General features: G+C 42.6%; 1 long non-coding RNA gene across 1 annotated transcript; it reads left to right on the top strand.

Moving 5' to 3' along the window:
• The first annotated feature begins 4,945 nt into the window (after nucleotides 1-4,945).
• LOC132577517 (uncharacterized) lies at nucleotides 4,946-13,473 on the top strand. The gene is made up of 3 exons (XR_009555832.1): nucleotides 4,946-5,025; nucleotides 7,337-7,384; nucleotides 13,220-13,473. It is a non-coding gene; the product is annotated as an uncharacterized LOC132577517 (long non-coding RNA).
• Nucleotides 13,474-17,832: the final 4,359 nt, after the last annotated feature.

Genomic DNA, 17,832 nt, shown 5'->3' with positions numbered 1-17,832 from the left:
CTCAAGATTGCATGTGTAGTCCAATAGCCAAATCCAGCCAAACTGAGGGCACTTTCATAATCAGGATTTAAGAGTGGCGGACTCTAATCTGGAGAACTGGATTTGATTCCCCCACTCCTCCACAAGCAGCCAGCTGGGTGGCCTTAGGGTTCTTTCAGAGCTGTTCTTACAAGAGCAGTTCTCCCAGAGCTCTCTCAGCCCCACCTACCTCACAGGGTGTCTGTTGTGGGGACAGGAAAGGAAGAAGATAGTGAGCTGCTCAGAGACTCCAGGTTAGGGTTGCCAAGTCCATTTCAAGAAATATCTGGGGACTTTGGGGGTGGAGCCAGGAGACATTGGGGTGGAGCCAGGAGCAAGGGTGTGACAACCATAATTGAACTTCAAGGGAGTTCTGGCCATCACATTTAAAGGGACCACACATCTTTTAAATTCCTTCCCTCCATAGGAAATAATGAAGGATTGGGGGCACCTTCTTTTGGGGCTCATAGAATTGGACCACCTGGTCCAATCTTTTTGAAACTTGGAGGTATTTTGGGGAGAGGTTCTGGATGCTATGCTGCAAATCTGGTGCCTCAACCTCAAAAAACAGCCCCCGCAGAGCCCCAGATACCCGCGGATCAATTTTCCATTATTTCCTATGAGAATAAGTCTCCATAGGGAATAAAAGAGTTCCCTCCCCTCCCCCCGTTTTCTCTCTCTCTCTCTCACTCACACACACACTTAACTGTCTCTGGTGCAAGTGGGCAGCCGTGTTGGTCTGAAGCAGTAGAACAAAGCAGGAGTCTCTGGTGCCTCCACAACCAGGTCTGGAAAGTACAGGGGCTACGCTGCTCTTTTACACACACACTCACTTGTCCGAAAGGAAAGCAAAACAAACAGAGGGGCTACACTCTCAGGAGGTCTGCTGTTGCTAACCCTTCCCCATGAAGTACTTCCTGCTCCAATTTAAAGGCACACACACATTTTAAAACTATATCTGTTTGCAGGTCCTGCCCAAGATCTAGAGGTACAAGGTGGCTGTGGGGGAGGAGCTTCCCCCGCCGGCCAGCTGGCTGGCTGGGGAAAGCCTGTAAAACCGGGAATCCCCGGCTGGGACCTGGGGATTGGGAAGCCTAAGGGGAAGGGAAGGGGCAAAGAGAAGCTGCTGCGATCGGGGCTGGGTGAGAGGGGAGGGAAGGGGTGAGGAGAAGCTGCTGCGATCGGGGCTGGGTGGGAGGGGAAGGGAAGGGGTGAGGAGAAGCTGCTGTGATGGGGCTGGGTGGGAAGAGGCGAGGAGAAGCTACTGCGATGGGGCTGGGTGGGAAGGGAAGGGGCAAGGAGATGCTGCTGCGATGGGGCTGGGTGGGAGGGAAAGGGAAGGGAAGGGGCGAGGAGAAGCTACTGCGATGGGGCTGGGTGGGAAGGGAAGGGGCAAGGAGATGCTGCTGTGATGGGGCTGGGTGGAAGGGGAAGGGAAGGGGCGAGGAGAAGCTGCTGCAGTGGGGCTGGGTGGGAGGGGAAGGGAAGGGGCGAGGAGACGCTGCTGCGATGGGGCTGGGTGGGAGGGGAAGGGAAGGGACGAGGAGAAGCTGCTACGATGGGGCTGGGTGGGAAGGGAAGGGCCGCCATTTTCCCCCTGCTTCCGGATTTTTGGTGAGTGGGGGAGGAGGCTCCAAATCGGGGGGTGCCCCGCCCGGGGCGGGGGATTGGGACGCCTACTCCAGGTGAAGCTAGATGTAGTTTGGAACCATGCATTTTGTCTGGTGTCTTCATTTGGGCTTATGGGGCAATGGCATGTATTAACTGATGCCATTCTCATTTTTATTTACCAAACACAGAGAAATGATTAGTTCCTATATTAACTATCACTCTACAGCTCCTGCGGAAGCATTGTTAACTGACCGTGATGACAGTGTTAAGCTTTCCAAAAACATGCATCTGAAGTTTAAGCAATTTGTTCTTGCAACATCTTTTTTTATTACCTTACTAGAAAACTACAGCTACATATCGTTCATCTGGGACCAGAAAACACTTCAGTGACCTGGGAGAGAAAGGTAATGAAGCAGCCACGTACAATTTCAGTTGAAAACCTTACAGTCTGTGAAGTGATCAGTCTAGTGCAGAAAATTTCTAATATACTTAAAAGCAAATATCTTTGGCCTCCAGTGGCTTTCCGCACTATTTGTGACTCAGTTTCACCAAAGGATTTTTTCTCTGTAAGACATTTAATTTAACCTAGTTCTGAATCTTGGCTTAAGGAGACATACCTCCACTTCCTCTAACATTCTTCTTAACAGTTCCTGATTTGTAATTAATGCTTGATTCTCCGCCCCCCCCCCCCCCCCCCGATGCTTGTATTTAGGCAATATGTTTGGTGCCAGTTTGGTGTAGTGGTTAAGTGCGTGGACTCTTATCTGGGAGAACCGGGTTTGATTCCCCACTCCTCCACTTGCACCTGCTGGAATGGCCTTGGGTCAGCCATAGCTCTGGCAAAGGTTGTCCTTGAAAGGGCAGTTGCTGTGAGAGTCCTCTCAGCCCCACCCACTTTATAGGATGTCTTGTGGGGGAGGAAGGTAAAGGAGATTGTGAGCCTCTCTGAGACTCTGAGATTCAGAGTGGAGGGTGGGATATAAATCCAATATCTTCTTCTTATTGTCTGGCTGTTGTGCTCACAGAGGCATTCTGGCATGCTGATTACTACTGTTTAATTATGTTGTTGGTACTGTTCTTAATTTTGAGGCTCTTACTCCTAATATTGGGGCACAGTTCAGCCAAAGCTAACCATTTCCCCAAGCCCATTGATTTCTGTGAATGTTTCAAGCACCTACTTAGCTCTCTCACCCGTTGATGTCGATGGGACTTAGGTGTGCCTAACTTTGCCTTGATTGTTCCTTTTTTCTGCTATAGTGAAAGTATTTATTTCTAAGGTATAGTGAAGATACCTAGCTATCATTACTATGCTGTTTAACTGCTACAGTGCTTACATCCCAAACTGTACTCCACTGTGCTGAGGCACTGCTGCTCACAGGGCCTGTATTACATTCACAATATCCAAAGAGCTGTGAAACCAGGCTTGCCTTTCCAAGCCTGATACCATGTCGCTCTTGCAAATGAAAGCAGTCAAAAGAAGAGGATAAATGATAGGTGAGGAAAACTGAATGCCTTATTAAATGCAGTAGCACAAGGATTTGCTTGCCTCACAGCTGCTCAAACCATATTTTAGCAATAGAATTGTATTCATTTCAAGGTAGTAAGAGCTCTACCTTTTTTCCCCCCCTTACAGGCTTAATTATAAAAGATAACGATGAGATACAGAGGACACATCAAAAGAAGAAGACAATGGCAATCTTTTTATATTTTTCTCTTTGTATAAGAAAATGAAAGACATTAGCTAGGCAAAACGAAAATTCATGGTTAAGTACAAAGCTAAAGGATTATTCCATGGCCAAGTTGACATATTAGTTCCTCTAAATTAAACAGGCATATAAAATTTTTACTGAATAAAAAATGTGGGGTTGTCAGCCACACACAACTATTTATTATGAAGAGTGTTCTACTGTTATATGTGCCCATTATTGTACTGCTGAGTGACACACTGACCAATTGTGGGAAGCCACTTGTGGGAAGGGCGGGATATAAATCACGAATAAATAAATAAATAAAAAATTCCCCACTAGGCTCATTCCGGTGTAGGAGCTCCCCCCCCCCCAATGCTTCTGTCTAATTTCGCACATGCTGCCACGGGACTGTGACTTGCCCCACCTCTTCCCTGCAGCAAGCAAGATCTTCTGAAAACTGGTTTCTGCTTGTCGCAGGAAAGAGGCGGACCAAGACGAAAGCGTCAGCGGTGTGGGGAGAACTCCGACGTCAGGACAAACCTAGTGCGATCAATATTTCTGCAGTATTTCCACAGAATTATTCCATATGCATTTCCATTTATATTCCTAGTTTGCCTTTCAGCCACAAAGGACCTTAGTCATCTCTTATACTCACCACTACTCTCCTAGGTTTTGTCAAGGTTTTTGTTTGTTTTGTTTTCTTCTTCAGACTTTCTTGTTTGTTCCCATTCTGTATTATCCTTTATTTAAAGAAAATAAGTATTGAATTGCACAGTTGCAAACAAATCACCAACCAGTGAAACAAGTGCAAATTATCTCCTGTTGACAAAACCAAATGAGGCACTATGGTCGTTTTCGCACTCACCTTAATCAGCAGCGACGACCCTCTTCACCGCGCAGGATCTGCGCGGATTTCGCACTAATTGCCGCGGAGCACCCAGAAGAGCCGGAAAGTCCCGGCGCTTTTGCGGCGCAAACGGAAACTGGTTTTTGGTGGTTTCCGTTTGCGCCGCAAAAGCGCCGGGACTTTCCGGCTCTTCTGGGTGCTCCGCGGCAATTAGTGCGAAATCCGCGCAGATCCTGCACGGTGAAGAGGGTCGTCGCTGTTGATTAAGGTGAGTGCGAAAACAACCTATGTCTCAGTTGTAGAACATCTACTTGACATGTAGAATGTTTCATGTTCTCCAGTTAAAAGGGTCAGCTAAAGGTGAGATGAAAGACCTCTACCTGAGACCTCTACCTGAGACCTAGAGAGCCACTGCCAATCAAAGTAAACAATACTGACCATGATAGACCTGCTGTAGCACAGACTGATGTATGAATATGGGCTTAAATTGGATGCCCGTTTATGCACATTCTTTCTACAAGAACATGCATTCTTTTCTCCTTCCAAAAGGGTTATACTTAAATTTCCTGATCCTGTTTTCTTCTGAAGCCTTCTAATTCATTATGATCCTTACAATAAATTAACAAATATTCCTGCAGTGTATTCAGTTATTCTCCGTTGATCTTTCTCTTTTTTTGCTTCTTTTCTCAGCCAGAACAATTTTTTTACTCATAACCTTCCCTAAGTAGGCATTCACACTGCTGATCTATGCCTACTGCTAGCTCATTACTTTATTCCTCACATTTCTCCCTTTTTCCTTAGGTATCTTCATTAACTCCTAGGTTCCTGAAGATTAAGAGTCTTGAACAAAGTGACATTTTTGTGAGTATCTATGCTGCACAAATCAGCTGAGGTTGAAAACCGTGTTAAAATTGCACCAGAGGGCCAAGTTTGAAGATATACTGCAGCAGAGCTTAGCATGGAACTTCAGCTGAATTTGCATGGTCACTTGACCATAACTGACTTGGGACAGAATTGTGTATTACCTTGACAAATGGCAGTCCGAAACCTTCAATTGCCTGTGGTGGGAAACAGAAGAATCTTGTAAGCCTGCATTTGCCTGATGTGTGTGTGTGTGTGTGAGAGAGAGAGAGAGAGAGAAAGAGAGAGAGAGAGTGAGTGAGAGAGAGAGAGACAGAGTGTGTGTGTGTGACTGACAGAGGATGAGAGAGAGTGTTGAGAGTATGAGAGAGAGAGAATGAATGTGGAGGACATGTAATTACACTGGATCTCCTGCCCAGCAAGATTTCTCCTCCACACTCCCAGTTACTCCTCCTTTATTCCATTATTGCCACCATTAGCAGGTCTGTTTCTGGAGTCCAATCCACCCTGGTCTTAATCCATGTTTGTTCTTTGCCACATTGCAGTTTAAAGACTCTGCCTCATTTTTGCAGTTCCAGCTTCACTTACACTAGCTACTGCAGCGATTAGTGCACTAACTTGAACACTTTAGAGATGAAGGGATCAACTGTGGCTTCTCCCTGTACTACTTTTTGATAAGTGTGACTGAATGGCTTTTAACGTGAGTCACACAGTTAGCCTACTGCATTCAAAATATAGTTTAATAAGACAACAAAAAGTGTGCACATGGTCTGTAGACACACCAGACTGAGCTCAAGAAGTAGGATTTCAGGAAGAATTTGAAGAGTAAGACTTGGTGGCTAGGATGTAAGAGCTTTATTACATTTTTCTGTCCAGGTCGACATGCCTGCCAGCATTTGAAACACAGAGACTTGTGATGATAGTTAGTTTGGGTTTTCTGTCCTTCTGTCACTTTTCACCCTTTTCTATCCATAGAATATCTAAAGGCGCAAACTTCTCAACATAAACAGGGGTTAACGTGCTAGGATGCAGTTGTAAGACAACCCGCAGAATAAAGCAGCCGATGAACTGTTAAGAACAGGGGGTTGAAATAATGAGCGGGAAGGCAAGGAAGGAGCAGTGACTGATTTTCATATAAATGTACATCCCTTAGTATTTCAGCACTTTTAAAATACCACTTCCTGTTTTGAATGGGGCTTTTCTGATTACTCTAGTTTGCAATTTGGGAACGTTCTTGGAGGCAAACTGCACCTGAATATAGAGTTGCCAACTTTTAAACTGGTTCCTCTAGCAGTCACTTTAACATCAGTTTGATCTGCAGGCATTTATCAGGTGATGCCATGTAACTTCATGCCATGAAAATCTTCAACTGCCCGTTTCCACTTACTAAACCTCTATTAAAGTCACAGGCCATTTTTCATGTACAGTTGGTAACTTTATTTAGATGTCACATAGCAGTAGTGTTGCTTTCTACCTGCTGAAGCTGACTTAACAGTTGTCCACCAGGTCCTGTAAATTCCCAGCTTTCATTTAAAAACAAAATAAGTCTATCCCTTTTCATTTCAGAGAAATGCCTTTTCTCTTTTATCTCCACAATGAAAAGGCTAAAGATTTTTAATGGAAAAAAAGAATTCAGAGGACATAATAAAAATATAGCAATATATCTATTGCTGATTTTAAAAGAAAAACAATTTGATGGCACACAAACACGCAGAGAGAGTGAGAGAGAGAGAGGTTCAGAAATGAATGGCTTAATATAGGCCTTTTCTCTGTTTCCTGGTGTTTGCATTCCTTGCACAACATCAGAGGGAAGCTATTATATAACCATTTCAACTATCCTTAATGAATCATCTTTTGCCTTCTGAAAATTGATCTCTCTTGAATTTAACAGGCTCAGCTAATGATGATTTCTCATTGTTCCTACCTTTCTACTGCAACATGCAGAATAAATCTTGATTGTTTATGGTTGCTTCAGCATCACTGTAAATAACATGTAAATTGTCTTTATTTAAAATACTGTGTTTAATCTTTTAATACAGATTTTTAATATCTATTCAACAGCAAAAAATCAAGACGGAAGAGCTACAAAAATGTAAATGCTGAATATCAAGGAAAACCAGAATAATTTTTGCTGTTGGTTCATAGCACAGTAGGCATACCTTTTGAATAATGTGGAAAAGACCCCCATAAAAAAAACCCCATGTGTGAATAGGATGGGCAGTTATCATTTGACGATACAAAGATCATTAGAAAAAAAGAGACATTTGTGTAAACACTTCCATCGTCTTAAACTATGCATTTGTCATTATAGGGCTTGCTGGAGTTAATGGACAAATCCTATGCTCTTCAGCTCAGTCTGGTAAGAAATTATTTTGAGCATTGAAGGGAAATGTTTTTATTTGCAGTGTTGAGAATTTTAAATTATTTTGATACTGAGACTAGCAATCAATAGTCACATTTTTAAGATGAGAAAATTGTATTTTCCAGGATAGGGAGAGTGGACATACCGTAATGTGAACTTCAAAAAAATCCTGAGAAGTTCATATATGTATAGTTATTAAATGCTTCAGGCAAGAATCCTACCATTACTTTGTTTAAGCAGGGACTTCAGTGATTCCATGACAGCCAAATTTCATTGCTTGCAAATACCAGTAACTGTGGTTCACGACTCTTTTTCTCTTTTAAAATCCCCTTCCCATTTCCTGCTGCCTTGCAATTACAGATTTTAAACCTTATGTGGAGAAAGGTTCTTGAGTTGGGATAATATAGAGTGGAGAAAAACCAGGCATGGAAAGTTAAGTTCCCTCCACTGTGTTCTCTCATGCCCTCCAAAAGTGGCTTTTAAAATCAAAAGAATGTCAGGCTGTAGTTATGTATGTTGCATATAATGTGTAGCTAGCCTTGAGGGAGCAATCTTTCACATCTCCATGTGGCTTGCCCCTTTGACGTCTTGTGGAGAGAGATCCCCTTAGGGGTAGTAAAATGAATTAACACTGCCCCTAGGAGTTTCCTTCACTCCTAAAGAATAAATTATATTGGACCCATCATGTGTGATGTTAGTCCGACAGATATTCCTATCATCCTCAGGAGAGGCAGAAAAGCACCACATCTGTGGGATGGTGGTGCTCAAATTCCCCCAGACCACTTCTGCTACCATGGAAGAGTCATCTGGTGAAGGTGAAAGCAACTAGAGGATAAAAGTTTTAGGGAAATTTGTGGGTGAGGAAGTAGTTTGGTATCACCGTGGTTTGTCACTTTTCCAGTGTAAATTGCTCCCCACCAAGGAAAATTTGAAATGAAGAAAATTATTGTGCAAAAGGCAGCTGCACTTCAATACATAACTTCTAAGTAAGCTACCCTTTCTCCTCAGTGGATCAGTACAGATAGTAGAAGGTATAAAGTATTTCATCACTCCAGTGATTTGCAAGACACTGCCTTCTGCCCCCAGCAGAACACTGGCTTTTGTAAGAATCAGTAAAGCTAGTACGCAAACACAGTGTTTTGCAGTTATACTATTCCTTGAGAAACTTCTCTGAAGCTCTCAAAGGGAGAAGGAGAAGCTCTGATTTCTGAGTGGTAGAATTTTTGTTTAGTGATCCATGGAGTCAGTTTTTAAGGTAGCCAGAAAGTAATGCAAAACATTAAAACATAGATAAATGAAGGTCTTGAAATGAAATCTGCTGTTGTCGACCAACATGGGAGGGGGAAGATGTGGAAGGAGTGGAAATCAATCTTTCTAGCAAAACAGTTGGCAGGATTTGGGGGGAGAGCTCATCTCCACCCTTGCTTTCTCAGAATAGCATTCTGGCAAAACTAGCAACTGACCTGTGTAACAGGCAAGTGCCTAAGAGATTGGTCTGCTTAGTGAAAGATAATTTCTGGTCCCACCAAAAGTCTCATTTCTTCTTGAATTTGTATATTTTATGGTGGGAGTTTGTTCTGAAAATGACAAGTCCTCCCTTATTAATTTATTGCTTTGTTTTGTAGTCCTCAGTTATATAAAAAAAATTCCATTGCCTTTACATTTGACTGATCATACGTTTATGCTTTAGGAAAGCTACATGGTGCTCACTATATAACTGCTCCCCCCGATTCTTATAAATCTAAAACTAATGATGAGCGTGCAGTGTACTGAAGAGTAATATAAGAAGTGATGCTGTCTTCAGGCTGTAGGCTTAAGTGCTACAGTTGTGCTTTTTCTCATTCGTCTAAACAGTGCACGATACATTTAAACAAGGCAAAATATACCAAACTTTCAATCCAGAGTGCTGCTTGTGTGCATACCTCAAAGAAAAATAATGTAGTCTTATGCCTGATTAACTATGCTTTGAACTCTTGCCAATGCATCACTCTGACACATCATGATATAGCATATCCCAAAGAACAAAGCAGTAGACTAGTTGCATCTTCAAGACCAACTAAGTTTTATTCAGAATGTATGCTCTAAGCAGACTTCATCAGACAAAAATGGAATGGCAAGCAGTCCTAAATACAGAGAAAGTGGGCGGTGAGTTGGTATGTAGAGTCATGGAAATGTTTTTAGCAGATTAAAAGAATCACAAATTGGGGTCTGTGTTTGTTAGTTAGTAAGTAAGTAAAGTAAAGTAAGTAAAGTAAATTTATTTTTATATCCCGCCCTCCCCCGCCAAAGGCGGGCTCAGGGCGGCTCACAGACATGGAATACCATGATTTAAATAAAATACAATCTAGACAAAACAAATTTAAAATACAATTCAATTACATAGGTTAGTTAAAATAGATAAAACAGCTATTATGGATTAAAATTAAGTTAAGGTGCTATAGTTCACAATCATACATAAGATGGCTAGGTGGCTACAGGTCAGTTTAGCCGGGTTCTGTCTTAAAAGCAAGCTGAAAGAGAATGGTTTTGCAAACCCTGCGGAACTGATTCAAGTCCCGCAGGGCTCGCACCATCTCTGGAAGTTGATTCCACCATCGAGGGGCCATTGCTGAAAAGGCTTGCTCCCTGGTTGTCTTCAGTCTAGCCTCTCTTGGCCCAGGGATTTTTAAAAGATTTTGAGAGCTAGATCTCAGTGCTCTCTGGGGAACATATGGGGAGAGGCGGTCCCTAAGGTAGGCAGGTCCTCGGCCATATAGGGCTTTAAAGGTAATAACCAGCACCTTATAACAAACACGGTACACAACCGGCAGCCAGTGCAGGTCCCGCAGCCCAGGCTGTTCCCACCGGGGTAGTCCCACCAACAGCCTGGCCGCCGCGTTCTGCACTACCTGAAGCTTCCGTGTTTGGTATAAGGGCAGCCCCATGTAGAGGGCATTGCAGTAGTCTAGTCTCGAGGTGACCGTTGCGTGGATCACAGTTGCTAGGTCGCTGCGTTCCAAGAAGGGAGCCAACTGCCTCGCCCTCCTGAGATGGAAGAAGGCGGATCTAGCAGTGGCAGCTATCTGGGCCTCCATTGATAAGGAGGATTCCAGTAGCACCCCCAGGCTCTTGACCCTGCGCACTGGTATCAGTGGCGCACCGTCAAAAGCCGGTAGGGTGATCTCCCCTCCCGGTCCGCCGCGGCCCACGCAAAGGACCTCAGTCTTCGCCGGATTCAACTTCAGTTAGTGTTGTTAACGGGGCTAAAACAACAGTGCTTTTTAAAACAACAATCTGCTTTTTATCACCCTCCACTGTTGTTTTAGCCCCGTTAACAACACTAACTAACGAACACAGACCCCAATTTGTGATTCTTTTAATCTGCTAAAAAACATTTCCATGACTCTACATACCAACTCACTGCCCACTTTCTTTATATTTAGGATTGCTTGCCATTCCATTTTTGTCTGATGAAGACTGCTTAGAGCATACGAAAGCTGACATTCTGAATAAAACTTAGTTGGTCTTAAAGGTGCACTTGACTTCTACTTTGTTCTGCTGCTTCGGACCAATGTGGCTGCCCACTTGGATGTATCCCAAAGAAAATATTGGTAGTGATGCTTAAACTTTGAAAAGAAACGAGTTATGAGTTATCCCGCCCATACTCAAGGAGGTAGTGATTAGACTTGTTCTGAGTGGGGGGGGGGGAACCCTCCCTGAGCCCTTCTATGGGCTTTTTCTTGTGCTCAACTCTTTATAGGTTTTCTTACCAGTTGATTTCCAAACATTGTTTTGCATGCAGCTGTTCCACACATCTGCATTATTCCATTTGGGAAGTCAGTTTATTTGTTCCAAATGAGCTGAAATCAGGAACATACAACTCCTTCAAGAGCTATGGCTGACCCAAGGCCATTCCAGCAGCTGCAAGTGGAGGAGTGGGGTATCAAACCCGGTTCTCCCAGATAAGAGTACGCACACTTAACCACTACAGCAAACTGGCTCTCAACCCTCTAACCCAGTATTTTTTGGTATTTCCAAAAGCTCCCAGATCCCAGTACCGATATGATATTCAGATCTGGAATTTTTCAGAAATCCTGAATTTTTTAGGGTCCAGTAGACCCAAACTGAAAAATTCTGGTTAAAAAAAAAAGCCAGCCTGCCCCCTGCATCTGGCTTGGCTTTTCCTGCAGCATGGTTAAAACCACGCTGCAGCAGAAGCTGGCCCTAGGATCTGTGTGCAGCAGGGAGTCTTTCCTCGCCACATGCAGACCCGGCTGGGAGGGCTTCTCCTGCAGTGCAGTTTAAGCCATGCCACAGGAGAACATAAGAGAAGCCGTGTTGGATCAGGCCAATGGCCCATCCAGTCCAACATTCTGTGTCACACAGTGGCCAAAAAAACCCCAAGTGCCATCAGGAGGTCCACCGGTGCGGCCAGGACACTAGAAGTTCTCCCACTGTGCCCCCCCAAGCACCCAGAATACAGAGCATCACTGCCCCAGACAGAGAGTACCAATGATAAGCTTTGGCTAATAACCACTGATGGACCTCTGTTCCATATGCTTATCCAATCCCCTCTTGACGCTGTCTATGCTTGTAGCCGCCACCTCCTGCGGCAGTGAATTCCATGAGTAAATCACCCTTTGGGTGAAGAAGTACTTCCTTCTATCAGTTCTAACCCGACTGCTCAGCAATTTCATTGAATGTCCACAAGTTCTCGTATTGTGAGAAAAGGAGAAAAGTATTTCTTTCTCTACCTTCTCCATCCCATGCATAATCTTGTAAACCTGTCTTGTCACCCTCAATCGACATTTCTCCAAGCTAGAGAGCCCCAAGTGTTTTAACCTTTCTTCATAGGAAAGGTTAAAAAGAAATTGGTCTCAGGGGAGCTGTCAGTTCGCACTGCCCCAGTCAATCCTGGGCTGGCTCCTCTTGCTGCTCAGTTTAAACCCATATATACCTGAATAAAAGCAAAAAACATCCCCTCTCTCCCCCGCTTTTATTTGGGCTCAGCAAAACTGGTAGCCAGTCAGATCCTTTGATCCATATTTGGCTTAAATAATACTCCAAAAATAATTGTAAGGGGTTTATTTTGGCTTGGTTTATGCCAAATGTATACCCCTAATCTGCATTGTTCTTCTCCCATGTTCCAGGAATTAAAATCACAGGGAGAAGCCCTCTCTGACTGTCCCACCAATCAAAGTTCATCTGGTAGATACTCAAGAGAGGGCCTTTTCAGTGGCAGCCCCATTATCATGAAATACCTTCTGCAGTGAGATGTGTTCCCCACCCCGGCTTTCAGTCCTCAGAAGGCAGTTTTATTTAGGACTGCATTTCACTATTTTAGTTTTTATTTATTGATAGTCCTAACTGAGATTCTAAATTGTGGTATTTTATGTTTGTGGGCTTTAAAATAATTTTGTTTTATCTCTATTGTAAGCTGTCCTGAGTTCTGCAAGGTAGAAAGGCAGCTAATAAAATGTTTTAAATAAAATAAATAATTCAACTTAGGTAACTTCTCAGGTAGCCTGATCCCACTTTATTTTAGGGTTTTTAAAGTAAGCACCAGCTCAGAGCCTTCAAGGTGACCTCTGAATAAAGCACACTGCAGCAATCTAGTCTGCATGTGACCTAGGGTGTAGATATCAATGGTCAAATCTCACTTTTTTCAGGGAAGGGATGCAACTAGAGAACCTCAGCTGAGAGAACCAAAGAATGAACATACACAGATAAATAGAATATATATTTGCTTGAAAATTGTGCACATAACATTTAAAAAGGTTTATTTTTATTGTTTAGAAAATATTGCAGAATTTATTCTGAGTAGCATGAGGCTTTTTTGTTTCTTCTTTCCAGATCAGTGAAGGTGCAGACTGCATATTTATTCCCAAAAAGCTTTTTTTAGAGGAAGCACCTTCCAAATCCAGGCAAATAGCATTGGAGATGGTGAGAGGCTATCCCACAGAGAGTGTGATCCATGAGAGCTATATTGTACAACAAGAATGGAGCACGTACAAGACCAAACTTATTGGACCACTCCTTGACAGATGGCATAAGAAAACTCCAGCAACTAGCAATGTTTGCTGGTAAGCTTATTTCCTGTATATGTGTGATATATTTGTTGTATACCTGTGTGTTACTGTAAGAGTAAGAAAATGTGATTTATTTGCGAAAAACAATCCAAAGTGCACATTTCACCCTGTTTTATACACTAGCTAAGTGTTCTTGTGTTCAGTTCCAGAACAATTTGTATAAATACCTAACAAATATTTTAAAAATCAGTATCTTAATAAAACTTCTAAACAATAGCTAACGTTCTCAGAAGTTCTGTTATTCCTTTTTCTGGCACAGGATGTTAGCTGAGGCCTGGCTTGGCTTGAGTGTCAGACTTCCTGCTTGTGACAAACAATGAAAGTTAAAAAGGGAGAATTATAAGTGCTCTTACAAGTGCTGACTAAGGCTGTAACTGCACTATACGCCTGACGTGTCACTTCATGTGTGTACGACAGGACCCTCAGCCAGATAAACCTTGGAGGAATTCACCTTTAAAAGCACTTGTTCATAGATGTTAAAATATTAACCAAGTGGTACTTAACTCCTGTTAAATTACATATTATTACTAAAACAATATCACCTTTATGTTGGAAGGGATGTGGGGAGGTGGGGTCATTTATTCACTGTTGGTGGGACTGTAAGGTTATACAAACTTTTTGGCAACAAGTAATCTCCAAAATTAAAGACATTACTGGATATACAGTCCCTGGGCAGCCAGAGAATATACTCCTGAATTCTTGGAAAGAAAGCTCAATTCCACCAATTAGAAGGGACCTTATTGCTTTATTATCTGCTGCGAAAACATCAATCACGTTGTACTGGAAAAAACAAGACCCCCCCCCCCCACTTAAAGACTGGTTCATGAAAATTGGACTCAGCTATTAATGGACAAAATAGCAGACAATATCAAAACCACAGAAATCTCAATTCAACATTCGGATTATCATGCTCGGTGGTTCCCTCTACTCGAGAACATTGATGAACTATTGGAAAACTACAAACCTTTAAACTTTCAATTTTCCCATTTTTTGAAAGCCAGTTGGTTATTTTAATCTCCAATGAACATATTGTTGGAAATAAGTAGTTAACAAGAATTTGTAAAGTTAGGTTTTCTTTTGTATGTTTTTATTTGAATTATTTGTGTGTTATTGAAATAAGAAAATTCAGAAAATTAATAAAAATGTGTATTAAAAAATAAAAAAAAATAAAAGCACTTGTTCATTCGGCGCTATGATGGAGTGCTGCAGGGGAAAGGGAGAAGGAGCTTCCAATTTCCCTCCCACCCCACTCTTGCCAGTGGAAGGGCTGGTTGGGGAGGGCTTTTGCCCCTTTTCTATCACAGAGCCAAAGAAAAGGGGTGAAAAGCCCCTCCTGTTCTTTATTTTGGCAGAAGCGAAGTGGGAATGAAACTGGAAACTCCTTCACCCCCCTCCCCCTGGCAGCCCCACTTTTTACGGTGAATTCCCCTGATATATGTCAGATTGCAAGTCCCGTCATGCATTCATGACCCAAAACACGTTGGCCATATTGTCTAGTTTAGCACTTAATTCCACGCATGGGTGTAGAGACTGAATCAGGTTCAGGCCAGAAAATTTTCTGGTGGTTCAGCCCTGTGCCTGAAGTAGGATTGCACTGAAGGAAGATCTACACTATAGACTTCCAAATTATATACCTATTAAAAATACTGGAATTATAGGTTAATGATGGTTTTGAGACGTCTCTGTGGAGCAAATTTTGTGAATGATGTCACCAGCATTATCTAATCAGAAGCCTGTGACTGTCACTGAAACAGCTGCAGGGAAAATTGGCTTTAATCTGCAAACCACAGTGCAAGGTGCTGAAGAAGAATATAAGAAATATATACATCTTTAAAGCTACAAAAGCACTATACTGAACTGTGGCTTGCTTTCTTCCCTGAAGTGCTTAATTTGCAAGTGGCTGCTGATTACTTGAGTGACATTTTGCTGGCCTTTCCCTATAAATGGCGCTGATTTTGGTGCCTGCTTCCCTTATGCAGAATTATTGAATTTCCTCTGAAAAGAGAGCCCAGAAGTCAGGGATCTGGGACTATTATTATTCCATGGTTTCCCTCAGAGGCTTGTTGCCCATTGACTCAGAGTGGTGTGGGCCATACTAAATTGTGGTGACTCTGTTTCCGTAATTTATAATGTTTCCAGGAGGCAATCTCCAGTGACCAATTATCTCCATCTGGAGAATCGCTATTCATAATTTCCCCTTACAGCTTTTTCCCTCTACAATAGCAATTTGATCCAAATATCAGTACTATAATTTGAAAGGCTGAATTTTTAAAATAAATCTCCATTCAATGTTGTTTTATTTCAACCAATAAATAATCTACAGTAAACAGGTGCTCGGTCTTCTCTGAGGTTAACAAAAACATATTCCATAATGCTTGACAAAATGAGAAAAAGTGGCCAGATTGGAAATACACTATGGCAGAGATCTAAAAAGTTTTAATTTATTACAGTGATTAAATGTCTGCCTTGCATGGCTTGCAAGTTGGGGGAAGGTAAGACTCCTTTCGCGTGCTGGAGCTCAGTGAACAGCAGCTGAAAAGAGGAACAAGCCCATTCAGCATAGCACTTATCTGACTTTTAGGATCAGCAGCAAGGTGGTTGGGAAGGCTGAGGTATCAAAGGACATTGTACTTTCCTTTTTTTTGATGGAGTCCTGCTGACAATATAGGGGGTTATTGCTAGAGAACCAAGTTAAGGCAGCTGCAACCAAGGCATACTTCCAGTTTCATTTAGCCTGGAAGATGGCTCCTTACCTTGATTTGGCCATGTAGATCTACACTATGGTTACCTTCAGGGGTGGAATTCTAGCAGGAGCTCCTTTGCATATTAGGCTACACACCCCTGATGTAGCCAGTCCTCCAAGAGCTTACAAAAAAAAGCCTTGTAAGCTCTTGGAGAATTGGCTACATCAGGGGTGTGTGGCCTAATATGCAAAGAAGCTCCTGCTAGAATTCCACCCCTGGTTACCTTGATGTATTTCAGTGCATTTTATATGGCCTGTCCCTCAAGATGACTCGAAAACTCCATTTGGTACCCAATGCTGCAGGCAATTTGCTATTAGGCGCTAGGCAGAACATGCACGCCACACCCATTTTGCAGACACTCCGATCAGTTACCAGGGTCAGTTCAAGGTTCTGGTGATCACCTACAAAGTCCTTAGTTGCCTTGGGCCCATACACACCTGCAGGGTTGCCTCTCCTGCCATGCCCAACCATAACAGCTTCAGCCATCTGCTCATTATATTGTGGCAAATAATCCCAACTTCTCTTATGCACTGATGGGATCTGGCAGAAACAAACCAAGAAAGGGACCTTGGGAAGGGGACAGTCATGGATAGCTTGATGAAAATGTTGACCCATTGTGTGGCTGCTGTGAAAAATGACAAGCTCCTTGCTGACCATAATTAGAACAGGAACAGAATTACCACTGTCATACTGCCCTTATACAAATCTGTGATAAGGCCACACTTGGCTCATGGATTTAATTCCTCTTTGGAATGCCCTGGAGGTTTTGGATTAATTTCTACATGAGAAGAGAGTATACTCACCAGATCGGCTCTTGTGGATGTTTATAAAAAAAGACTTGAAATCTTTGAAAAGTAACTTGAATGTTTAGAGAGACTCTTTTAACATTTCAGATAGGAACCTGTATATTATTATTTGAAGACTTTGTGTCAGAATGGACTATTGTTATATATATGCCATTTTGAACAGTATTGGTGCTCATCAAAGACTCTTTTGTGGCTTTACATATATGGTATAGAATTATTGTTAATTATATTTATGGTCACATTCAATGTTCCCTCTAAGCTGCAGAGTCTTGTGAGCAAAAATTCTACTTTGTGAGCTACTGGCATTAAAGTTGTGAGCTACTGCATAAATTAGTGTGCTCTGGGGTCATCCTTTCTGAGCTAAGACAAAAATATGTGAGCTGGAGGCTAAAAATCTGTGAGCTAGCTCACACTAACTCAGTTTAGAGGGAACACTGGTCACATCCAGGCTTTTCTTGTAGCAGAAACTCCTTTGCATATTAGGCCACACACCCCTGATGTAGCCAATCCTCCTGGAGCTTACAGTAGGCCCCATACTAAGAGCCCTGTAAGCTCTTGTAGGATTGGCTACATCAGGGGTGTGTGGCCTAATATGCAAAGGAGTTCCTGCTACAACAAAAGCCCTGGTCACATCATATATATATATATATATATATAAAATTATTTGAATAGGTTTATATGTGACCTAGGACTGTTGTTTGTTTAACATCCAGGAGGTGGCTGGAAATTTCATGGGATTACAACTGATCTCCAAGTGACAGAGATCAGTCCACCTGAAGAAAATGGTGGCTTTGGAGAGTGTACTCTATGGCATTATGCCTCATTGA

This window comes from Heteronotia binoei, chromosome 9, assembly GCF_032191835.1.
Source record: "Heteronotia binoei isolate CCM8104 ecotype False Entrance Well chromosome 9, APGP_CSIRO_Hbin_v1, whole genome shotgun sequence".
Classification (NCBI taxonomy): Eukaryota; Metazoa; Chordata; class Lepidosauria; order Squamata; family Gekkonidae; genus Heteronotia; species Heteronotia binoei.
The sequence above is the reverse complement of the archived record's forward strand: the minus strand, read 5'-3'. Positions and strand labels throughout refer to the sequence as shown.